The sequence below is a fragment of the Cryptomeria japonica genome, unplaced genomic scaffold (genome assembly GCF_030272615.1).
Source record: "Cryptomeria japonica unplaced genomic scaffold, Sugi_1.0 HiC_scaffold_199, whole genome shotgun sequence".
In the NCBI taxonomy this organism is placed as follows: domain Eukaryota; kingdom Viridiplantae; phylum Streptophyta; class Pinopsida; order Cupressales; family Cupressaceae; genus Cryptomeria; species Cryptomeria japonica.
The window spans coordinates 35,001-60,000 of NW_026729021.1; the positions used below are offsets into that span (position 1 = coordinate 35,001).

The 25,000-nt window shown below is 60.8% G+C and overlaps 2 non-coding genes across 2 annotated transcripts; both read left to right on the forward strand.

Annotated features, from left to right (window-relative positions):
* The first annotated feature begins 12,616 nt into the window (after window positions 1–12,616).
* On the forward strand, window positions 12,617–12,735 carry LOC131868217 (5S ribosomal RNA). The gene has a single exon (XR_009366708.1). It is a non-coding gene; the product is annotated as a 5S ribosomal RNA (ribosomal RNA).
* A 7,817-nt stretch (window positions 12,736–20,552) lies between these two features.
* Window positions 20,553–20,671, forward strand: LOC131868218 (5S ribosomal RNA). The gene has a single exon (XR_009366709.1). It is a non-coding gene; the product is annotated as a 5S ribosomal RNA (ribosomal RNA).
* Window positions 20,672–25,000: the final 4,329 nt, after the last annotated feature.

Below are 25,000 nucleotides of genomic sequence, written 5' to 3' on the forward strand. Positions count from 1 at the left end.
AAACGTAGCACTCTTTTGTGCAACCGCCCAAACAACGCCCCCTCTACCCTCTGTCGAAACACTCGGCATTGCTGCTCCCTAAGGTGAGCTTCTCCTCATAGGCAATTCCGCTCTTATCCGGTCACGTTTGTGTGCCCGAATTTCGCAAGGCAACCTCCATGGGACATGGAAAAGACTCGAGAAGAGAGCTCGCTCACGGGAGAGAGAAGCCAAGGAGACCACGAGAGTGCTGAGAGTGGGACAGCGCTGAATAGGCGGGAGAAGCCTGCGCGTATAAACGGAGATATATATCCAATTGCAACGAAGGAACGTGCCAAAGATCGAGAACAATGGCAGAAATGCTAGTAACGTGCACTTCGGGACCAACGCATCACCGGAAGACAACCGCCAAACATCGAAAGAGTCGCGATGCTCCGCAACCTACGTGCAAAGCGGTCGCACACCGGGTAAGGGAGTGAGAGCCCCAAACATAGCTGGGCGAGGCGCTCACTCCGCTCTTTAATATCTCGTTAATACCGCCAAGGAAATGGCACAAGCACACACACACAAGCATCCTCGGAAGAGGACAGTTCGAGTGACAGGTCAAATCCAAGAGTTCCGAAGACTACCTCCAGGAACAATCGGGAACAAGACCGATTACAAGTCGTCGAGTCTGTTACTGGGCGAACACGAGATGCGCACAGGAAATCGATCAGCCCTCACAATGGCCCAAGGCCAGAGATCGGACTGCTACGATTTACCCCAACAATCATCGTGCCACTCTTCGCAGAGAGGTGATAGACGCCAACGAGCCCGCGCATAGCAATCGAGGTGTAAAAAGGGCGTTGAAGGCAGGAAGCCTGGACGAAAGAGGCTACGAGGTCACCTCGAAGCGGTCTAAGAATCGGGCGCACTTGGGGCGACTACCAGTGCCAACCCCTTATCCCGCGGTGCGTCCGACACACAGAAATTTCCAAGGCGGCCAAGGAGCCTCCCCGCATAGCAATCGGGGTGTGAGGTTACGGATGCAGCATTGATAGCAATCGAGGTGTGAGGCGAAGGATGCAGAAGTGAGAGCCGAGGGATGTAGCAGAGATAGCAATCGGGGTGTGTGATGCAGAAGAGATAGCAATCGAGGTGTGCGGTGGGAAGGGCCCAGCAGCCAGAATGCATGAAGCGACGGATGAAGCAGTGATGACAACCGGGCTGTGAGGAGAGGAGGGATGCAGCCAAGAAAGCAATCAGGGCTCGAGGCAAGGGATGCATCAAGGATAGCAATCATGTTGTGAGGCGAGATTCCAAAGGCTAAACGTGAGAGGCTGCAGGGTCGACTCAGAGAGGTCTATGCATGTGAGAGGCTGAAAGCAAGGTCGACTCGGAGCGGTCTATGCATCGGGCGCGCTTGGGGCGACTACCAGTGCCAACCCCTTATCCCGCGACGCGTCCGACAAAGAGAACGTTCCAAGGCGGCAGAGGAGGTTACCAGCCGAAGGATGCAGTAGCAATAACAGGTATAGTTCCGCGGCGGCCGAGAAGACTCACCGCATAGGAATCGGGATGCGAGGCGAGGGATGCGGCGGGAAGGCCCCGACGGCTAAACGGAAGAGGCTGCAGGGCCGCCTCGGAATGGTCCAAGCATCGGATGCGATTGGGACGACTACCAGTGCCAACCCCTTATCCCGCGATGCGTCCGATACACAGATAGTTCCAAGGCGGCCGAGGAGCCTCACCGCATATCAATCGGGGTGCGAGGCGAGGGATGGGGCGGGAAGGCCCCAACGGCTAGACGGAAGAGGCTTCAGGGCCACCTCGGAATGGTCCAAGCATCGGACGCGCTTGGGGCGACTGCCAGTGCCAACCCCTTATCCCGCGATGCGTCCGATACACAGATGGTTCCAAGGCGGCCGAGGAGCCTCACCGCATAGCAATCGGGGGTGCGAGGCGAGGGATGGGGCGGGAAGGCCCCAACGGCTAGACGGAAGAGGCTTCAGGGCCGCCTAGGAATGGTCCAAGCATCGGACACGCTTGGGGCGACTACCAGTGACAGCCCCCTATCCCGCGATGCGTCCGATACGAAGATGGTTCCAAGGCGGCCGAGGAGCCTCACCGCATAGCAATCGGGGTGCGAGGTGGGGGATGCGGCGAGATGGCCCCAACGGCTAGACGGAAGAGGCCACAGGGCCGCGTCGGAATAGTCCAAGCATCGGACGCGCTTGGGGCGACTACCAGTGACAACCCCTTATCCCGCGATGCGTCCGATACGAAGATAGTTCCAAGGCGGCCGAGGAGCCTCACCGCATAGCAATCGGGGTGCGAGGTGGGGGATGCGGCGAGATGGCCCCAACGGCTAGACGGAAGAGGCTGCAGGGCCGCCTCGGAATAGTCCAAGCATCGGACGCGCTTGGGGCCACTACCAGTGACAACCCCTTATCCCGCAATGCGTCCGATACGAAGATAGTTCCAAGGCGGCCGAAGAGCCTCACCGCATAGCAATCGGGGTGCGAGGTGGGGGATGCGGCGAGATGGCCCCAACGGCTAGACGGAAGAGGCCACAGGGCCGCCTCGGAATAGTCCAAGCATCGGACGCGCTTGGGGCGACTACCAGTGACAACCCCTTATCCCGCGATGCGTCCGATACGAAGATAGTTCCCAGGCGGCCGAGGAGCCTCACCGCATAGCAATCGGGGTGCGAGGCGAGGGATGCGGCGAGATGGCCCCAAAGGCTAGACGGAAGAGGCTGCAGGGCTGCCTCGGAATAGTCCAAGCATCGGACGCGCTTGGGGCGACTACCACTGCCAACCCCTTATCCCGCGATGCGTCCGATACACAGATAGTTCCGAGGCGGCCGAGGAGGTGGGGGATGCAGCGAGATGGCCCCAACGGCTAGACGGAAGAGGCTGCAGGGCCGCCTCGGAATAGTCCAAGCATCGGACGCGCTTGGGGCGACTACCAGTGACAACCCCTTATCCCGCGATGCGTCCGATACACAGATAGTTCCGAGGCGGCCAAGGAGCCTCACCGCATAGCAATCGTGGTGCGAGGTGGGGGATGCGGCGAGATGGCCCCAACGGCTAGACGGAAGAGGCTGCAGGGCCGCCTCGGAATGGTCCAAGCATCGGATGCGCTTGGGGCGACTACCACTGCCAACCCCTTATCCCGCGATGCGTCCGATACACAGATAGTTCCAAGGCGGCCGAGGAGCCTCACAGCATAGCAATCAGGGTGCGAGGCGAGGGATGCGGCGAGAAAGCCCCAACGGCTAGAGGGAAGAGGCTTCAGGTCCGCCTCGGAATGGTCCAAGCATCGGACGCGCTTGGGGCGACTACCAGTGACAACCCCTTATCCCGCGACGCGTCCGATACACAGATAGTTCCAAGGCGGCCGAGGAGCCTCACCGCATAGCAATCGGGGTGCGAGGCGAGGGATGCGGCGAGAAGGACCCAACGGCTACACGGAAGAGGCTTCGGGGCCGCCTCGGAATGGTCCAAGCATCGGACGCGCTTGGGGCGACTACCAGTGACAACCCCTTATCCCGCGACGCGTCCGATACACAGATAGTTCCAAGGCGGCCGAGGAGCCTCACCGCATAGCAATCGGGGTGCGAGGCGAGGGATGCGGCGAGAAGGACCCAACGGCTACACGGAAGAGGCTTCGGGGCCGCCTCGGAATGGTCCAAGCATCGGACGCGCTTGGGGCGACTACCAGTGACAACCCCTTATCCCGCGACGCGTCCGATACACAGATAGTTCCAAGGCGGCCGAGGAGCCTCACCGCATAGCAATCGGGGTGCGAGGCGAGGGATGCGGCGAGAAGGACCCAACGGCTAGACGGAAGAGGCTTCGGGTCCGCCTCGGAATGGTCCAAGCATCGGACGCGCTTGGGGCGACTACCAGTGACAACCCCTTATCCCGCGACGCGTCCGATACACAGATAGTTCCAAGGCGGCCGAGGAGCCTCACCGCATAGCAATCGGGGTGCGAGGCGAGGGATGCGGCGAGAAGGACCCAACGGCTAGACGGAAGAGGCTTCGGGTCCGCCTCGGAATGGTCCAAGCATCGGACGCGCTTGGGGCGACTACCAGTGACAACCCCTTATCCCGCGACGCGTCCGATACACAGATAGTTCCAAGGCGGCCGAGGAGCCTCACCGCATAGCAATCGGGGTGCGAGGCGAGGGATGCGGCGAGAAGGACCCAACGGCTAGACGGAAGAGGCTTCGGGTCCGCCTCGGAATGGTCCAAGCATCGGACGCGCTTGGGGCGACTACCAGTGACAACCCCTTATCCCGCGACGCGTCCGATACACAGATAGTTCCGAGGCGGCCGAGGAGCCTCACCGCATAGCAATCGGGGTGCGAGGCGAAGGATGCGGCGAGAAGGACCCAACGGCTAGACGGAAGAGGCTTCGGGTCCGCCTCGGAATGGTCTAAGCATCGGACGCGCTTGGGGCGACTACCAGTGACAACCCCTTATCCCGCGACGCGTCCGATACACAGATAGTTCCAAGGCGGCCGAGGAGCCTCACCGCATAGCAATCGGGGTGCGAGGCGAGGGATGCGGCGAGAAGGACCCAACGGCTAGACGGAAGAGGCTTCAGGGCCGCCTCGGAATGGTCCAAGCATCGAACGCGCTTGGGGCGACTACCAGTGACAACCCCTTATCCCGCGACGCGTCCGATACACAGATAGTTCCGAGGCGGCCGAGGAGCCTCACCGCATAGCAATCGGGGTGCGAGGCGAGGGATGCGGCGAGAAGGACCCAACGGCTAGATGGAAGAGGCTTCAGGGCCGCCTCGGAATGGTCCAAGCATCGGACGCGCTTGGGGCGACTACCAGTGACAACCCCTTATCCCGCGACGCGTCCGATACACAGATAGTTCCGAGGCGGCCGAGGAGCCTCACCGCATAGCAATCGGGGTGCGAGGCGAGGGATGCGGCGAGAAGGACCCAACGGCTAGACGGAAGAGGCTTCAGGGCCGCCTCGGAATGGTCCAAGCATCGGACGCGCTTGGGGCGACTACCAATGACAACCCCTTATCCCGCGACGCGTCCGATACACAGATAGTTCCGAGGCGGCCGAGGAGCCTCACCGCATAGCAATCGGGGTGCGAGGCGAGGGATGCGGCGAGAAGGACCCAACGGCTAGACGGAAGAGGCTTCAGGGCCGCCTCGGAATGGTCCAAGCATCGGACGCGCTTGGGGCGACTACCAGTGACAACCCCTTATCCCGCGACGCGTCCGATACACAGATAGTTCCGAGGCGGCCGAGGAGCCTCACCGCATAGCAATCGGGGTGCGAGGCGAGGGATGCGGCGAGAAGGACCCAACGGCTAGACGGAAGAGGCTTCAGGGCCGCCTCGGAATGGTCCAAGCATCGGACGCGCTTGGGGCGACTACCGTTGCCAACCCCTTATCCCGCGATGCGTCTGATACACAGATAGTTCCGAGGCGGCCGAGGAGCCTCACCGCATAGCAATCGGGTTGCGAGGCAGATTATTGGGAAGGGAACCCCCTGGGATGCGGCTCAAGCAGTGCCCAAAGGGACTGGAATGCGGAATCACATCGAGAGACCCAAATGCTATACGAGGGCTCAAATCGAATTATCGATTTGGCCACGACATGGACGCATCGGAACGACTACCTTTGCCGAACCACTCGCAATTGCATCCATACCGAAACCAATAGACATTTCCGTTAGAGCCCTCGCATAGCATTCGGGAATCTCGCATGCCCCTCTAAATCGACCAATGCTGGCGCTCAATGAAAATCCGAGCGCTACCACCGTTCGAGCGCCAGCATTGGTCGAGTTAGAGGGGCACGGGGGAGAATGCTCCAGTCAACACCTCCCCTATATAAGTTATTTGTCCGATTCTCGCACAACCGTAGTCTGCCTCGTCGAATCAAACAACGGTCCCAGATTCCGACTTCCGTTCCGTAGAGACCCAAAAGCTAGATGGAGGCTCGCAAGAAAGAGAGTCGGCGCATAGCAATCGGGTTTCTCGAACGTTTAGGGACCGAGCTCACTTGCGGATAGGGCAAAATCCGCCAAGCAACCCAAAAGCTAGACGGGGGCTCGAATCGAATCGCCTAGGCGGCCACAACAACGACGTGTTGGATCGACTACCAGTGCCAAACCATTCAGCAAGACTAGTCTGTGTCGAGGCCGGATAGAGATTCTCAGAGAGCGCCCGCATAGCATTTAGGAGACCTGCCGCGTCCCTCACACTCGACAAATGGTGGTGCACGTTTATAAATCCGAGCGATCCCAACCCTTTCAAGCACCAACATCGGTCGAGATAGAGGGGCACGGAGGGGGCTGCGTGAGACAACACAGTCCCCTATATAAGTTATTTGTCCGATTCTCACACATCCGAAGAATGGTCATCAAATCGGACAACAGCCCAAACTTCCGACTTCCGTCCCAGAAAGCCCAAGAGCTATCTAAAACGTTCATGGCCGGAACTCGATCGCGGCTATACCAGTCCGCCAAGCAACCCAAAAGCTAGACTGGAGCTCTAGTCGAATCACCTCTGTGGCCATTGCAAGGACGTGTTGGAGCGACTACCATTGCCGAACCATTCCGCAGGTCGAGTCCATACCAAGGCCGCATAGAGATTCACGATGAGCTCCTGCATAGCAATCAGGAGACTTGCCGTGTCCATCACAATCGATAAATCCTGGTGCAAGATTTTTGCATCCGAGCGCTCCAACCAGTCGAGCACCAGCATCAATCGACATAAACGGGCACGGGGGGAGGATGCTCGAGAACACTACCTCCCCTATATAAGTTATTTGTCCGATTCTCAAGCAGCCGAAGTCTGGTCATCGAATCGGGTCAAAGACCACAACTTCCGACTTTACCCACAATGCAAGTCATCGAATCGAACATCGGCCCCCGAGTCGGACTCCATGCGTATGTCAGGTCATCGGACCCAAATTCCGCCTTCCTGCGCATGGCGGGCCATCAATATCAACTCGGTCATCGGACCCAAACTCCGCCTTTTTGCGTATGGCACGCCTTCAAATCGGTCATCGGACCCAAATTCCGCCTTCCTGTGCATGGCGGGCCATCAACATCAACTCGGTCATCGGACCCAAATTCCGCCTTTCTGCGCATGGCACGCCATCAACTCGGTCATCGGACCCAAATTCCGCCTTCCTGCGCATGGCAGGTCATCGGACACAAATTCAGACCTCGCCAATATGCCTACGTATCGAATCGGTCATCGGACCCAACTTCCGACTTCATCCATACTGTAGGGTCTTTGAGGTTGGCGCGGTGCGCTCAACCCAGGGAGTCGACCCATCGAAGCATACACCTCCCCTATATAAGCTATTTGTCCGATTCCCACACCTGTGTAGTTTGCACCTCTGACCAGGACATCGACCCCAACTTCCGAACTCGACTGCAACGACGGCACCAGCGCCTTGGTGCGCACCTTGCGACGCACAGTCCCAACATTCGCCTTCCTGCACATGGCAGGTCATCGGACCCAAATTCCGACCTCGCGAGTATGCCTACATATCGAATCGGTCATCGGACCCAACTTCCGACTTCATCCATACCGTAGGGTCTTTGAGGTTGGCGCGGTGCGCTCAACCCGGGGAGTCGACCCAACGAAGCATACACCTCCCCTATATAAGCTATTTGTCCGATTCCCACACCTGTGTAGTTTGCACCTCCGATCAAGACATCGACCCCAACTTCCGAACTCGCCTCCAACGACCGAACCAGCGCCTTGGTGCGCACCTTGCAACGCACAGTGCCAACATTCGCCTTCCTGCACGTGGCAGGTCATCGGACCCAAATTCCGACCTCGCGAGTATGCCTACATATCGAATCGGTCATCGGACCCAACTTCCGACTTCATCCATACCGTAGGGTCTTTGAGGTTGGCGCGGTGCGCTCAACCCGGGGAGTCGACCCAACGAAGCATACACCTCCCCTATATAAGCTATTTGTCCGATTCCCACACCTGTGTAGCTTGCACCTCCGATCAGGACATCGACCCCAACTTCCGAACTCGACTAAAAAGACCGCACCAGCGCCTTGGTGTGCACCTTGCAACGCACAGTGTCAACATTCGCCTTCCTGCACATGGCAGGTCATCGGACCCAAATTCCGACCTCATGAGCATACCTACTAATCGAATTGGTCATCGGACCCAACTTCCGACTTCATCCATACCGTAGGGTCTTTGAGGTTGGCGCGGTGCGCTCAACCTGGGGAGTCGACCCATCGAAGCATACACCTCCCCTATATAAGCTATTTGTCCGATTCCGACACCTGTGTAGTTTGCACCTCCGCTCAGGACATCGACCCCAACTTCCGAACTCGCCTGCAACGACCGAACCAGCGCCTTGGTGCGCACCAAAAGTGCGCACTTTTGGAGGGCACTTTTGTGCGCTCCAAAGGTGCGCACTTTTGGAGGGCACTTTTCTGCGCTCCAAAGGTGCGCACTTTTGGAGGGCACTTTTTGGAGGGCACTTTTCTGCGCTCCAAAGGTGCGCACTTTTGGAGGGCACTTTTTGGAGGGCACTTTTCTGCGCTCCAAAGGTGCGCACTTTTGGAGGGCACTTTTTGGAGGGCACTTTTCTGCGCTCCAAAGGTGCGCACTTTTGGAGGGCACTTTTTGGAGGGCACTTTTCTGCGCTCCAAAGGTGCGCACTTTTGGAGGGCACTTTTTGGAGGGCACTTTTCTGCGCTCCAAAGGTGCGCACTTTTTGGAGGGCACTTTTCTGCGCTCCAAAGGTGCGCACTTTTGGAGGGCACTTTTTGGAGGGCACTTTTCTGCGCTCCAAAGGTGCGCACTTTTGGAGGGCACTTTTTGGAGGGCACTTTTCTGCGCTCCAAAGGTGCGCACTTTTGGAGGGCACTTTTGTGCACTCCAAAGGTGCGCACTTTTGGAGGGCACTTTTCCTGTGCTCCAAAGGTGCACACCTAGGTGAGCACCTTCGACCACACCTTGTAGCACACCAAACTCTGACTTTCGACTTCATCCGCAATGCAGGGTCTTTGAGGTTGGCGCAATGCGCACAACCAGGGGAGTCGACCCATCAAACCCAACACCTCCCCTATATAAGCTATTTGTCTGATTCTCATACATGCGTAGCCTGCAGGAGCAATTAGGACATCGACCCCAACTTTCGGCTTCTAAACGAAAACAAGGTCTTTGAGGTTGGTGTAATGCGAACAACTAGGGGAGTCAACCCATCAAACCCAACACCTCCCCTATATAAGCTATTTGTCTGATTCTCATACATGTGTAGTCTACAGGAGCAATTAGGACATCGACCCCAACTTTTGACTTCTTAACGAAAACAAGGTCTTTGAGGTTGACGTAATGCGCACAACCAGGGGAGTCGACCCATCAAACCCAACACCTCCCCTATATAAGCTATTTGTCCGATTCTCATACATGTGTAGCCTGCAGGAGCCATTAGGACATTGACCCCAACTTTTGACTTCTTAACGAAAACAAGGTCTTTGAGGTTGGCGTAATGCGCACAACCAAGGGAGTTGACCCATCAAACCCAACACCTCCCCTATATAAGCTATTTGTCTGATTCTCATACATGTGTAGCCTGCAACAACGATTAGGACATCCACCCCAACTTCTGAATTCGTCTGCGTTGACCGCACCAAAGGTGCACGCCTTGGTGCTCACCAAAATCCGACTTCCGACTTCTTCTGCTATGCGGGGTCTTTGAGGTTGGCGCAGTGCGCACAACCAGGGGAGTCAACCCACCGAATGCAACACCTCCCCTATATAAGCTATTTGTCTGATTCTCATACATGCGTAGACTGCAGCAATGATTAGGACATCCACCCCAACTTTTGACTTCTTAAACAAGACAGGGTCTTTGAAGTTGGTGCAGTGCACACAACCAGGGGAGTCGACCCATCAAACGCAACACCTCCCCTATATAAAGCTATTTGTCCGATTCTCATACGTGTAGTCTGCAGCAGCGATTAGGACATCGACCCCAACTTCCGAATTCGTTTGCATTGACCGCACCAAAGGTGCACGCCTTGGTGTGCACCCTGGAGTGCACTTTGGTGCTCACCTCGGTGCACACTTTGGTGTGCACCTCGGTGTGCACCAAAGGTGCGCACCTTGGAGCGCACCAAAGGTGTACACTTTGGAGCGCACCACATAGGGTCTTTGAGAGGTTGGCGCAGTGCGCACACCAAGGTGGGTGTTGAGGTGCGTGCCGAGGTGGGTGGGTGCTAGGGTGCGCTCCATGGTGGGTGCCAGGGTGGGTGCGTGCTAGGGTGGATTCCAAAGAGGGTCATAGGGTGGGTGCCAAGGTGGGTTGGTGATATAGTGGGTTCAAAGGTGGGTACTAGGGTGGGTTCCAAGGTGGGTCACAAGTTGGGTGCCAGGATGCGTGGGTGTTAGGTTGGGTGCCAAGGTGGGCTCCTGCGTGGGTGGGTGCTAGGGTGGGTTTCAAGGTGGACGCGAGGGCGGGTGCCAAGGTGGGTAACAAGTTGGGTGTTAGGATGGGTGAGTGCTAGAGTGGGTGCCAAGGTGGGTGGGTGCTAAGGTGGATGCCAAGGTGGTTCACAGGGTGGGTGGGTTCTAGGGTGAGTTCCAAGGTGGGTCACAGGTTCAGTGCTAGGGTGGGTGTCAAGGCGGGTGTCGAGGTGCCTGGGTGCTAGGGTGTGGATGCCAATGTGGGTCATAGGGTGGGTACTAGGGTGGGCTGCAATGTGGGTGCCAAGGTGGGTAACATGCTCGGTGGGTTCTAAATTGGGTGCCAGGGTGGGTGTGCACCCACCTTGCCCGAGGTGGGTGCCAAGGTGCCAGTGTGGGTGGGTGCTAAGGTGGATGCCAAGGTGGGTGAGAAGGTGGGTGATAGGTTGAGTGGTAGGATGGGTGGGTGCCAAGATGGGTCACAGGGTGGGTGCAAGGGTGGGTAGGTGCTAGGGTTGGTGTCAGGGTGGGTGGGTGCTAGGTTGGGTTCCAAGGTGGGTGCGAGGGTGAGTGTCAAGGTGGGTCACAGGTTAGGTGCTAGGATGGGTGAGTGCTAGGGTGCAAAGGTGCCAGGGTGGGTGCTAGGATGGGTCGATGCTAGGGTGAGTGGCAAGGTGGGTCCACAAGTGTCAAGGTGGGTGCCGAGGTGGGTGCCAAGTCGGCGACTGCTATGGTGGATGCCAAGGTGGGTCACGGGGTGGGTGCCAAGTTGCTAGGTTGGGTTCCAAGGTGGGTGCCAACGTGGGTGCTAGGGTGCGTGGGTTAAAGGGTGTGTCACAACGTGGGTGCCAGGATGGGTGCGCACCCACACTGGCCAAGACGGGTGCGGGTGCAAGGTTGGGTTCCAAGCCCGGTCACAGGCTGGGTGCTAGGATGGGTGGGTGCCAAGGTGGGCACCAGGGTGGGTGCACCCACCCTGGCCAAGGTGGGTCACGGGGTGGGTCCTAGGGTGGGTAACGGGGTGGGTACTAAGGTGCGTGCCAAGGTGGGTCATAGGGTGGGTGCCAAGGTGGGCACCAGGGTGGGTGTGCACCAACCCTAGCCAGGGTAGGTCACGGGGTGGTTGTCGGGGTGGGCGTCAAGGAGCCAAGGTGGGTGGCAAGTAGCCAAGTTGCGTGCCAAGGTGGGTGTCGGGGTGGGTGCCAAGGATCCAAGGTGGGTGCCAAGGAACCAAGGTGGGTGTCTGGGTGGGTGCCGAGGTGGGAGCCAGGGTGGGTCCCAAGGTGAGTGCAAAGGTGGGTGCCAGGGTCAAGGTGAGTGCCAATGTGGGTTCCAAGGTGCCAGGGTCAGGGTGAGTGCCAATGTGGGTTCAAAGGTGCTAAGTTGGGTGCGAGGTTGGGTGCGAGGGTGGGTGGGTGCCAAGGTGTGCTAGGTGGAAGCCCGGGTGGGTCGGCATCCCATGGGTGTCGAGTTGGGTGCCTGATGGGTGCTTCTTGTCAAGTTTTAGTCGTCGGGACTCATTTCGAGCCTTAGAGGTCGTTTCTTGTCCGGTTGCCCTGTCTTCGACCTGGGAACCCAATTTTGGTCCTCGGGTCCCATTTTTTTTTGTCTCGCATCCCACTTTTGGCCTGTGGCCTTTTCGGGGTCGATTCTCGTTTTGGGCATCAGAGCATGTTTCTTCTCCTAAAACCCAATATTTGTTTATTAAGTCTCGGAACACATTTTTGTTCTCGTGGACCCATCATGGGTCTTGGAACGCATTTGTGGTCCTTGGGTCCCATTTTGCATCCCGAAACTTGTGTTTTGGTGCTTGATCCCTATTTTGGGTGCCCACCTTGCACCAAGTGCGCACCCGGGGCAAACCGAGCGCCTTGGTGCACCGGGGCAAGATCGAGCGTGCACCCGAGGCGCCCCGAACATGCACCAAGGTGCACTCGGCCCACATGTGAGCGCAGGTCGTTGCGCCCGAGGTGGTGTGTGGGCACCGCGTTGCAGACGGGACACTGCACGCACACGACGCCCCCTCCAGGTGCACGCACGTAGGCCGGGCCGGGTGCACACCCGACGCCCTAGCAAGGTGCGCGCACCCGGGCAGGGCTCACACTTGGCGAACGGGGCGCACTTCGCGAGGGAGGGTGTGCACCTCGACGGGGGTGGGTGGCCGGGGTGGATTCGCACGTGGGTCGCGGTTTGCTAAGTACACACTGCGACAAGCTCATAACGGGTGCGATCATACCAGCATTAGTGCACCGGATCCCATCAGAACTCCGCAGTTAAGCGCGCTTGGGCCGGAGTAGTACTGGGATGGGTGACCTCCCGGGAAGTCCCGGTGTTGCACCCTTTTTTAGTTTTTCGCCGGGCGTCGCAATGCTATTTGAATAAACCTTTTGCCCGTTTGCGTTCTCGTCGGGGCCGGGCCGGGCCGGGGTGCGCTGCCCGCACTACCGCGCGCGCGGGGGCGACACCGAGCGCGCACCCGAGGCACCCCGAGCACACAGGCCACGGTGCAACCCGGGCGTTGTGCGCGCACCCCGGTGCGCCCGAGGTGCTGCGCGCGCACCCAGGTGAAATCGGTGTGCACCTCGGCCAGTGCGCGCTCGGTCGAGTCGCGCACGTTGGCCAAGGTGCACGGTGATGTTTCTTACTCTAAGGTTCCGCACCAGACGCCCGGGACAGGTGAGCGAAGCTGGGCGGGGCCGGGTGCGCGGCCGGGGCAGGTGCACGCAGCTGGAGAGAGCTTTGGAGCACACTTCGGAGCGCACCAATGATGCGCTCCATTCAAAAGTTTCCTGAAAAGGCAAAAAAAGTTGAGATTATAGAATTTCCCACTTGAGAGATTGTAAAAAAAAAAAATTTAAAATGAAGGAAACGCGGGTGCCAAGGTGTGCGCAGCCCAGCCAAGGTGTGCGCACCAAGGCGCCCACCCTGGCGAAGGTGCACGCAAGGTGCGCACCCGAGGCAAACCGGACAATTAACCCAACTTTCGACTTCGCGCGCACCTTGGAGCGCACTTCGAAGCGCTCCTTGGTGCGCACCAATCTTGGGCACCTCGGAGTGCACCATGGCGCCCACCAAGGTGCGCACCCGGGGCAAACCGAGCTCCGACTTCGTGCGCACCTTGGAGCGCACGAAAGGTGCGCACCATGGCGCCCACCAAGGTGCGCAGCCCAGCCAAGGCGTGCGCATCAAGGTGCGCACCCTGGCGAAGGTGCGCACCCGGGGCAAACCGAGCTCCGACTTCGTGCGCACCTTGGAGCGCACAAAAGGTGCGCAACCCAGCCAAGGTGTGCGCACCCCGGTCAAACCGAGCTCCGAATCGTGCGCACCAGAGGTGCACGCCATCGTGCGCACCTTGGAGCACACTTCGGAGCCCTCCTTGGTGCGCGCCGATGTTGCGCACCTCGGAGCGCACCCGGGGAAAACAATGCAATTAACCCGACTTTCGACTTCGTGGGCACCTCGGAGCGCTCTCGGGTTCGCACCTCGGAGCACACCGAGGTGCGCACCTTTGATGCGCTGCCTTCACCAATTTCCAGAAAAGGCAAGAAAACATTGAGAAGGTGTGCGCACCGAGGTGCCCACCCTGGCGAAGGTGCACGCGAGGTGCGCACCCGGGGCAAACCGGGCTCCGACTTCGTGCACGCCGCACCTTGGAGCACACTTCGGAGCGCTCCTTGGTGCGCACCAGGGCGCGCAACCCAGCCGAGGTGCCCACCCCGGCGAAGGTGCACGCGAGGTGCGCACCCGGGGCAAACCGGGCTCCGACTTCGTGCACGCCATGGTGCCCACCGCGGCGAAGGTGCACGCGAGGTGCGCACCCGGGGCAAACCGGGCTCCGACTTCGTGCACGCCGCACCTTGGAGCACACTTCGGAGCGCTCCTTGGTGCGCACCATGGTGCCCACCAGGGCGCGCAACCCCGCCGAAGGTGCACGCGAGGTGCGCACCCGGGGCAAACCGGGCTCCGACTTCGTGCACGCCGCACCTTGGAGCACACTTCGGAGCGCTCCTTGGTGCGCACCATGGTGCCCACCAGGGCGCGCAACCCCGCCGAAGGTGCACGCGAGGTGCGCACCCGGGGCAAACCGGGCTCCGACTTCGTGCACGCCATGGTGCGCACCGCGGCGAAGGTGCGCACCCGGGGCAAACCGGGCTCCGACTTCGTGCACGCCGCACCTTGGAGCACACTTCGGAGCGCTCCTTGGTGCGCACCAGGGCGCGCAACCCAGCCGAGGTGCCCACCCCGGCGAAGGTGCACGCGAGGTGCGTACCCGGGGCAAACCGGGCTCCGACTTCGTGCACGCCGCACCTTGGAGCACACTTCGGAGCGCTCCTTGGTGCGCACCATGGTGCCCACCAGGCCGCGCAACCCAGCCAAGGTGTGCGCACCAAGGTGCACGCGAGGTGCGCACCCGGGGCAAACCGGGGTCCGACTTCGTGCACGCCGCACCTTGGAGCACACATCGGGGCGCTCCCGGGTTCGCACCGGCGTTGCGCACCGTGGTGGGCACCTCGGAGCACACCAAGGTGGGCAGCGAGGTGCGCACCTTTGATGCGATGCCTTCACTAATTTCCATAAAAGGCAAAAAAAAAACGAGATTTTAAAATTTCCGTTTTGAAAGATAGTGAGAAAAAGGGAATGCTGGTGCCATCTTGAGCCCGCCCTGGTGCGCAGCCCAGCCAAGGTGTGCGCACCAAGGTGCCCACCCTGGCGAAGGTGCGCGCCCGGGCAATTAACCCAACTTCCAACTTCGCGCGCGCCAGGGTGGGAGCGCACCCAACAACCGGGCCTGGGAAGAGCCAATGCGAGAAACCCCACCAAACGCTCTGACAAAAAAAGAGGGGGCGCTCCAGTAACCCCGCTTCGGAGCGCACCCTGGGCAAACCCAGCCAAGGTGCCCACCCCGGCCAAGGTGCAGGCGAGGTGCGCACCCGGGGCAAACCGGGCTCCGACAACGTGCACGCCGCACCTTGGAGCACACTTCGTAGCGCTCCCGGGTGCGCACCTCAGAGCACACCAAGGTGGGCAGCGAGGTGCGCACCTTTGATGCGCTGCCTTCACTAATTTCCAGAAAAGGCAAAAAAAAAAGGAGATTTTAAAATTTCCGTTTTGAAAGATAGTGAAAAAAACGGAACGCGCGTGCCATCTTGAGCCCGCCCTGGTGCGCAGCCCAGGTAAGGTGCCCACCCTGGCAAAGGTGCGCACCCGGGCAATTAACCCTACTTCCGACTTCGTGCGCGCCAGGGTGGCAACCGGGCCTCGGAAGAGCCAATGCGAGAAACCCCACCAAACGCTCCGACAAAAAAAGAGGCGGCGCTCCAATAACCCCGCTTCGGAGCGCAGCCGGGGCAAACCCAGCCAAGGTGCCCACCCCGACGAAGGTGCACGCGAGGTGCGCACCCGGGGCAAACCGGGCTCCGACAACGTGCACGCAGCACCTTGGAGCACACTTCGAAGCACTCCCGGGTGCCCACCGGCGTTGCGCACCGTGGTGGGCAGCGAGGTGCGCACCTTTGATGCGCTGCCTTCACTAATTTCCAGAAAAAGGCAAAAAAAAATGAGATTTTAAAATTTCCATTTTGAAAGATAGTGAAAAAAAAGGAACGCGGGTGCCATCTTGAGCCCGCCCTGGTGCGCAGCCCAGGCAAGGCATGCGCACCAAGGTGCCCACCCGAGGTGCACACCCGGGGCAAACCGGGCTCCGACTTCGTGCAGGCCGCACCTTGGAGCACACTTCGGAGCGCTCCTTGGTGCGCACCATGGTGCCCACCAGGGCGCGCAACCCAGCCAAGGTCTGCACACCAAGGTGCCCACCCCGGCGAAGGTGCACGCGAGGTGCGCACCCGGGGCAAACCGGGCTCCGACTTCGTGCACGCCATGGTGCCCACCGCGGCGAAGGTGCACGCGAGGTGCGCACCCGGGGCAAACCGGGCTCCGACTTCGTGCACGCCGCACCTTGGAGCACACTTCGGAGCGCTCCTTGGTGCGCACCATGGTGCCCACCAGGGCGCGCAACCCAGCCAAGGTGTGCGCACCAAGGTGCACGCGAGGTGCGCACCCGGGGCAAACCGGGGTCCGACTTCGTGCACGCCGCACCTTGGAGCACACATCGGAGCGCTCCCAGGTTCGCACCAGCGTTGCGCACCTTTGATGCGCTGCCTTCACTAATTTCCAGAAAAGGCAAAAAAAAACGAGATTTTAAAATTTCCGTTCTGAAAGATAGTGAAAAAAACGGAACGCGGGTGCCATCTTGAGCCCTTCCTGGTGCGCACCCCAGGCAAGTTGTGCGCACCAAGGTGCCCACCCTGGCGGAGGTGCGCGCCCGGGGCAATCCGGGCTCCGACTTCGTGCACTGCATGGTGCCCACCAAGGCGCGCAACCCAGCCAAGGTGCCCACCGCAGCGAAGGTGCACGCGAGGTGCGCACGCGAGGTGCACACCCGGGGCAAACCGGGCTCCGACTTCGTGCACGCCGCACCTTGGAGCACACTTCAGAGCGCTCCTTGGTGCGCACCAGGGCGCGCAACCCAGCCGAGGTGCCCACCCCGGCGAAGGTGCACGCGAGGTGCGCACCCGGGGCAAACCGGGCTCCGACTTCGTGCACGCCATGGTGCCCACCGCGGCGAAGGTGCGCACCCGGGGCAAACCGGGCTCCGACTTCGTGCACGCCGCACCTTGGAGCACACTTCGGAGCGCTCCTTGGTGCGCACCATGGTGCCCACCAGGCCGCGCAACCCAGCCAAGGTGTGCGCACCAAGGTGCACGCGAGGTGCGCACCCGGGGCAAACCGGGGTCCGACTTCGTGCACGCCGCACCTTGGAGCACACATCGGGGCGCTCCCGGGTTCGCACCGGCGTTGCGCACCGTGGTGGGCACCTCGGAGCACACCAAGGTGGGCAGCGAGGTGCGCACCTTTGATGCGATGCCTTCACTAATTTCCATAAAAGGCAAAAAAAAAACGAGATTTTAAAATTTCCGTTTTGAAAGATAGTGAGAAAAAGGGAATGCTGGTGCCATCTTGAGCCCGCCCTGGTGCGCAGCCCAGCCAAGGTTTGCGCACCAAGGTGCCCACCCTGGCGAAGGTGCGCGCCCGGGCAATTAACCCAACTTCCAACTTCGCGCGCGCCAGGGTGGGAGCGCACCCAACAACCGGGCCTGGGAAGAGCCAATGCGAGAAACCCCACCAAACTCTCTGACAAAAAAAGAGGGGGCGCTCCAGTAACCCCGCTTCGGAGCGCACCCTGGGCAAACCCAGCCAAGGTGCCCACCCCGGCCAAGGTGCAGGCGAGGTGCGCACCCGGGGCAAACCGGGCTCCGACAACGTGCACGCCGCACCTTGGAGCACACTTCGTAGCGCTCCCGGGTGCGCACCTCAGAGCACACCAAGGTGGGCAGCGAGGTGCGCACCTTTGATGCGCTGCCTTCACTAATTTCCAGAAAAGGCAAAAAAAAAAGGAGATTTTAAAATTTCCGTTTTGAAAGATAGTGAAAAAAACGGAACGCGCGTGCCATCTTGAGCCCGCCCTGGTGCGCAGCCCAGGTAAGGTGCCACCCTGGCAAAGGTGCGCACCCGGGCAATTAACCCTACTTCCGACTTCGTGCGCGCCAGGGTGGCAACCGGGCCTCGGAAGAGCCAATGCGAGAAACCCCACCAAACGCTCCGACAAAAAAAGAGGCGGCGCTCCAATAACCCCGCTTCGGAGCGCAGCCGGGGCAAACCAAGCCAAGGTGCCCACCCCGACGAAGGTGCACGCGAGGTGCGCACCCGGGGCAAACCGGGCTCCGACAACGTGCACGCAGCACCTTGGAGCACACTTCGAAGCACTCCCGGGTGCCCACCGGCGTTGCGCACCGTGGTGGGCAGCGAGGTGCGCACCTTTGATGCGCTGCCTTCACTAATTTCCAGAAAAAGGCAAAAAAAAATGAGATTTTAAAATTTCCGTTTTGAAAGATAGTGAAAAAAAAGGAACGCGGGTGCCATCTTGAGCCCGCCCTGGTGCGCAGCCCAGGCAAGGCATGCGCACCAAGGTGCCCACCCGAGGTGCACACCCGGGGCAAACCGGGCTCCGACTTCGTGCAGGCCGCACCTTGGAGCACACTTCGGAGCGCTCCTTGGTGCGCACCATGGTGCCCACCAGGGCGCACCCGAGGCAAACCGGGCTCCGACTTCGTGCACGCCGCACCTTGGAGCACACATCGGAGCGCTCCCAGGTTCGCACCAGCGTTGCGCACCTTTGATGCGCTGCCTTCACTAATTTCCAGAAAAGGCAAAAAAAAACGATATTTTAAAATTTCCGTTCTGAAAGATAGTGAAAAAAACGGAACGCGGGTGCCATCTTGAGCCCTTCCTGATGCGCAGCCCAGGCAAGTTGTGCGCACCAAGGTGCCCACCCTGGCGGAGGTGCGCGCCCGGGGCAAACCGGGCTCCGACTTCGTGCACTGCATGGTGCCCACCAAGGCGCGCAACCCAGCCAAGGTGCCCACCGCAGCGAAGGTGCACGCGAGGTGCGCACCCGAGGTGCACACCCGGGGCAAACCGGGCTCCGACTTCGTGCACGCCGCACCTTGGAGCACACTTCAGAGCGCTCCTTGGTACGCACCAGGGCGCGCAACCCAGCCAAGGTGCTCACCCCGGCGAAGGTGCACGCGAGGTGCGCACCCGGGGCAAACCGGGCTCGGACTTCGTGCACGCCGCACCTTGGAGCACACATCGGAGCGCTCCCGGGTTCGCACCAGCATTGCGCACCTTTGATGCGCTGCCTTCACTAATTTCCAGAAAAGGCAAAAAAAAGAAAAAAATGAGATTTTAAAATTTCCGTTTTGAAAGATAGTAAAAAAAACGGAACGCGGGTGCCATCTTGAGCCCGCCCTGGTGTGCAGCCCAGGCAAGTTGTGCGCACCAAGGCACCCACCCTGGCCAAGGTGGGTCACGGGGTGGGTCCTAGGGTGGGTAACGGGGTGGGTACTAAGGTGCGTGCCAAGGTGGGTCATAGGGTGGGTGCCAAGGTGGGCACCAGGGTGGGTGTGCACCAACCCTAGCCAGGGTAGGTCACGGGGTGGTTGTCGGGGTGGGCGTCAAGGAGCCAAGGTGGGTGGCAAGTAGCCAAGTTGCGTGCCAAGGTGGGTGTCGGGGTGGGTGCCAAGGATCCAAGGTGGGTGCCAAGGAACCAAGGTGGGTGTCTGGGTGGGTGCCGAGGTGGGAGCCAGGGTGGGTCCCAAGGTGAGTGCAAAGGTGGGTGCCAGGGTCAAGGTGAGTGCCAATGTGGGTTCCAAGGTGCCAGGGTCAGGGTGAGTGCCAATGTGGGTTCAAAGGTGCTAAGTTGGGTGCGAGGTTGGGTGCGAGGGTGGGTGGGTGCCAAGGTGTGCTAGGTGGAAGCCCGGGTGGGTCGGCATCCCATGGGTGTCGAGTTGGGTGCCTGATGGGTGCTTCTTGTCAAGTTTTAGTCGTCGGGACTCATTTCGAGCCTTAGAGGTCGTTTCTTGTCCGGTTGCCCTGTCTTCGACCTGGGAACCCAATTTTGGTCCTCGGGTCCCATTTTTTTTTGTCTCGCATCCCACTTTTGGCCTGTGGCCTTTTCGGGGTCGATTCTCGTTTTGGGCATCAGAGCATGTTTCTTCTCCTAAAACCCAATATTTGTTTATTAAGTCTCGGAACACATTTTTGTTCTCGTGGACCCATCATGGGTCTTGGAACGCATTTGTGGTCCTTGGGTCCCATTTTGCATCCCGAAACTTGTGTTTTGGTGCTTGATCCCTATTTTGGGTGCCCACCTTGCACCAAGTGCGCACCCGGGGCAAACCGAGCGCCTTGGTGCACCGGGGCAAGATCGAGCGTGCACCCGAGGCGCCCCGAACATGCACCAAGGTGCACTCGGCCCACATGTGAGCGCAGGTCGTTGCGCCCGAGGTGGTGTGTGGGCACCGCGTTGCAGACGGGACACTGCACGCACACGACGCCCCCTCCAGGTGCACGCACGTAGGCCGGGCCGGGTGCACACCCGACGCCCTAGCAAGGTGCGCGCACCCGGGCAGGGCTCACACTTGGCGAACGGGGCGCACTTCGCGAGGGAGGGTGTGCACCTCGACGGGGGTGGGTGGCCGGGGTGGATTCGCACGTGGGTCGCGGTTTGCTAAGTACACACTGCGACAAGCTCATAACGGGTGCGATCATACCAGCATTAGTGCACCGGATCCCATCAGAACTCCGCAGTTAAGCGCGCTTGGGCCGGAGTAGTACTGGGATGGGTGACCTCCCGGGAAGTCCCGGTGTTGCACCCTTTTTTAGTTTTTCGCCGGGCGTCGCAATGCTATTTGAATAAACCTTTTGCCCGTTTGCGTTCTCGTCGGGGCCGGGCCGGGCCGGGGTGCGCTGCCCGCACTACCGCGCGCGCGGGGGCGACACCGAGCGCGCACCCGAGGCACCCCGAGCACACAGGCCACGGTGCAACCCGGGCGTTGTGCGCGCACCCCGGTGCGCCCGAGGTGCTGCGCGCGCACCCAGGTGAAATCGGTGTGCACCTCGGCCAGTGCGCGCTCGGTCGAGTCGCGCACGTTGGCCAAGGTGCACGGTGATGTTTCTTACTCTAAGGTTCCGCACCAGACGCCCGGGACAGGTGAGCGAAGCTGGGCGGGGCCGGGTGCGCGGCCGGGGCAGGTGCACGCAGCTGGAGAGAGCTTTGGAGCACACTTCGGAGCGCACCAATGATGCGCTCCATTCAAAAGTTTCCTGAAAAGGCAAAAAAAGTTGAGATTATAGAATTTCCCACTTGAGAGATTGTAAAAAAAAAAAATTTAAAATGAAGGAAACGCGGGTGCCAAGGTGTGCGCAGCCCAGCCAAGGTGTGCGCACCAAGGCGCCCACCCTGGCGAAGGTGCACGCAAGGTGCGCACCCGAGGCAAACCGGACAATTAACCCAACTTTCGACTTCGCGCGCACCTTGGAGCGCACTTCGAAGCGCTCCTTGGTGCGCACCAATCTTGGGCACCTCGGAGTGCACCATGGCGCCCACCAAGGTGCGCACCCGGGGCAAACCGAGCTCCGACTTCGTGCGCACCTTGGAGCGCACGAAAGGTGCGCACCATGGCGCCCACCAAGGTGCGCAGCCCAGCCAAGGCGTGCGCATCAAGGTGCGCACCCTGGCGAAGGTGCGCACCCGGGGCAAACCGAGCTCCGACTTCGTGCGCACCTTGGAGCGCACAAAAGGTGCGCAACCCAGCCAAGGTGTGCGCACCCCGGTCAAACCGAGCTCCGAATCGTGCGCACCAGAGGTGCACGCCATCGTGCGCACCTTGGAGCACACTTCGGAGCCCTCCTTGGTGCGCGCCGATGTTGCGCACCTCGGAGCGCACCCGGGGAAAACAATGCAATTAACCCGACTTTCGACTTCGTGGGCACCTCGGAGCGCTCTCGGGTTCGCACCTCGGAGCACACCGAGGTGCGCACCTTTGATGCGCTGCCTTCACCAATTTCCAGAAAAGGCAAGAAAACATTGAGAAGGTGTGCGCACCGAGGTGCCCACCCTGGCGAAGGTGCACGCGAGGTGCGCACCCGGGGCAAACCGGGCTCCGACTTCGTGCACGCCGCACCTTGGAGCACACTTCGGAGCGCTCCTTGGTGCGCACCAGGGCGCGCAACCCAGCCGAGGTGCCCACCCCGGCGAAGGTGCACGCGAGGTGCGCACCCGGGGCAAACCGGGCTCCGACTTCGTGCACGCCATGGTGCCCACCGCGGCGAAGGTGCACGCGAGGTGCGCACCCGGGGCAAACCGGGCTCCGACTTCGTGCACGCCGCACCTTGGAGCACACTTCGGAGCGCTCCTTGGTGCGCACCATGGTGCCCACCAGGGCGCGCAACCCCGCCGAAGGTGCACGCGAGGTGCGCACCCGGGGCAAACCGGGCTCCGACTTCGTGCACGCCGCACCTTGGAGCACACTTCGGAGCGCTCCTTGGTGCGCACCATGGTGCCCACCAGGGCGCGCAACCCCGCCGAAGGTGCACGCGAGGTGCGCACCCGGGGCAAACCGGGCTCCGACTTCGTGCACGCCATGGTGCGCACCGCGGCGAAGGTGCGCACCCGGGGCAAACCGGGCTCCGACTTCGTGCACGCCGCACCTTGGAGCACACTTCGGAGCGCTCCTTGGTGCGCACCAGGGCGCGCAACCCAGCCGAGGTGCCCACCCCGGCGAAGGTGCACGCGAGGTGCGTACCCGGGGCAAACCGGGCTCCGACTTCGTGCACGCCGCACCTTGGAGCACACTTCGGAGCGCTCCTTGGTGCGCACCATGGTGCCCACCAGGCCGCGCAACCCAGCCAAGGTGTGCGCACCAAGGTGCACGCGAGGTGCGCACCCGGGGCAAACCGGGGTCCGACTTCGTGCACGCCGCACCTTGGAGCACACATCGGGGCGCTCCCGGGTTCGCACCGGCGTTGCGCACCGTGGTGGGCACCTCGGAGCACACCAAGGTGGGCAGCGAGGTGCGCACCTTTGATGCGATGCCTTCACTAATTTCCATAAAAGGCAAAAAAAAAACGAGATTTTAAAATTTCCGTTTTGAAAGATAGTGAGAAAAAGGGAATGCTGGTGCCATCTTGAGCCCGCCCTGGTGCGCAGCCCAGCCAAGGTGTGCGCACCAAGGTGCCCACCCTGGCGAAGGTGCGCGCCCGGGCAATTAACCCAACTTCCAACTTCGCGCGCGCCAGGGTGGGAGCGCACCCAACAACCGGGCCTGGGAAGAGCCAATGCGAGAAACCCCACCAAACGCTCTGACAAAAAAAGAGGGGGCGCTCCAGTAACCCCGCTTCGGAGCGCACCCTGGGCAAACCCAGCCAAGGTGCCCACCCCGGCCAAGGTGCAGGCGAGGTGCGCACCCGGGGCAAACCGGGCTCCGACAACGTGCACGCCGCACCTTGGAGCACACTTCGTAGCGCTCCCGGGTGCGCACCTCAGAGCACACCAAGGTGGGCAGCGAGGTGCGCACCTTTGATGCGCTGCCTTCACTAATTTCCAGAAAAGGCAAAAAAAAAAGGAGATTTTAAAATTTCCGTTTTGAAAGATAGTGAAAAAAACGGAACGCGCGTGCCATCTTGAGCCCGCCCTGGTGCGCAGCCCAGGTAAGGTGCCCACCCTGGCAAAGGTGCGCACCCGGGCAATTAACCCTACTTCCGACTTCGTGCGCGCCAGGGTGGCAACCGGGCCTCGGAAGAGCCAATGCGAGAAACCCCACCAAACGCTCCGACAAAAAAAGAGGCGGCGCTCCAATAACCCCGCTTCGGAGCGCAGCCGGGGCAAACCCAGCCAAGGTGCCCACCCCGACGAAGGTGCACGCGAGGTGCGCACCCGGGGCAAACCGGGCTCCGACAACGTGCACGCAGCACCTTGGAGCACACTTCGAAGCACTCCCGGGTGCCCACCGGCGTTGCGCACCGTGGTGGGCAGCGAGGTGCGCACCTTTGATGCGCTGCCTTCACTAATTTCCAGAAAAAGGCAAAAAAAAATGAGATTTTAAAATTTCCGTTTTGAAAGATAGTGAAAAAAAAGGAACGCGGGTGCCATCTTGAGCCCGCCCTGGTGCGCAGCCCAGGCAAGGCATGCGCACCAAGGTGCCCACCCGAGGTGCACACCCGGGGCAAACCGGGCTCCGACTTCGTGCAGGCCGCACCTTGGAGCACACTTCGGAGCGCTCCTTGGTGCGCACCATGGTGCCCACCAGGGCGCGCAACCCAGCCAAGGTCTGCACACCAAGGTGCCCACCCCGGCGAAGGTGCACGCGAGGTGCGCACCCGGGGCAAACCGGGCTCCGACTTCGTGCACGCCATGGTGCCCACCGCGGCGAAGGTGCACGCGAGGTGCGCACCCGGGGCAAACCGGGCTCCGACTTCGTGCACGCCGCACCTTGGAGCACACTTCGGAGCGCTCCTTGGTGCGCACCATGGTGCCCACCAGGGCGCGCAACCCAGCCAAGGTGTGCGCACCAAGGTGCACGCGAGGTGCGCACCCGGGGCAAACCGGGGTCCGACTTCGTGCACGCCGCACCTTGGAGCACACATCGGAGCGCTCCCAGGTTCGCACCAGCGTTGCGCACCTTTGATGCGCTGCCTTCACTAATTTCCAGAAAAGGCAAAAAAAAACGAGATTTTAAAATTTCCGTTCTGAAAGATAGTGAAAAAAACGGAACGCGGGTGCCATCTTGAGCCCTTCCTGGTGCGCAGCCCAGGCAAGTTGTGCGCACCAAGGTGCCCACCCTGGCGGAGGTGCGCGCCCGGGGCAATCCGGGCTCCGACTTCGTGCACTGCATGGTGCCCACCAAGGCGCGCAACCCAGCCAAGGTGCCCACCGCAGCGAAGGTGCACGCGAGGTGCGCACCCGAGGTGCACACCCGGGGCAAACCGGGCTCCGACTTCGTGCACGCCGCACCTTGGAGCACACTTCAGAGCGCTCCTTGGTGCGCACCAGGGCGCGCAACCCAACCAAGGTCTGCACACCAAGGTGCTCACCCCGGCGAAGGTGCACGCGAGGTGCGCACCCGGGGCAAACCGGGCTCGGACTTCGTGCACGCCGCACCTTGGAGCACACATCGGAGCGCTCCCGGGTTCGCACCAGCATTGCG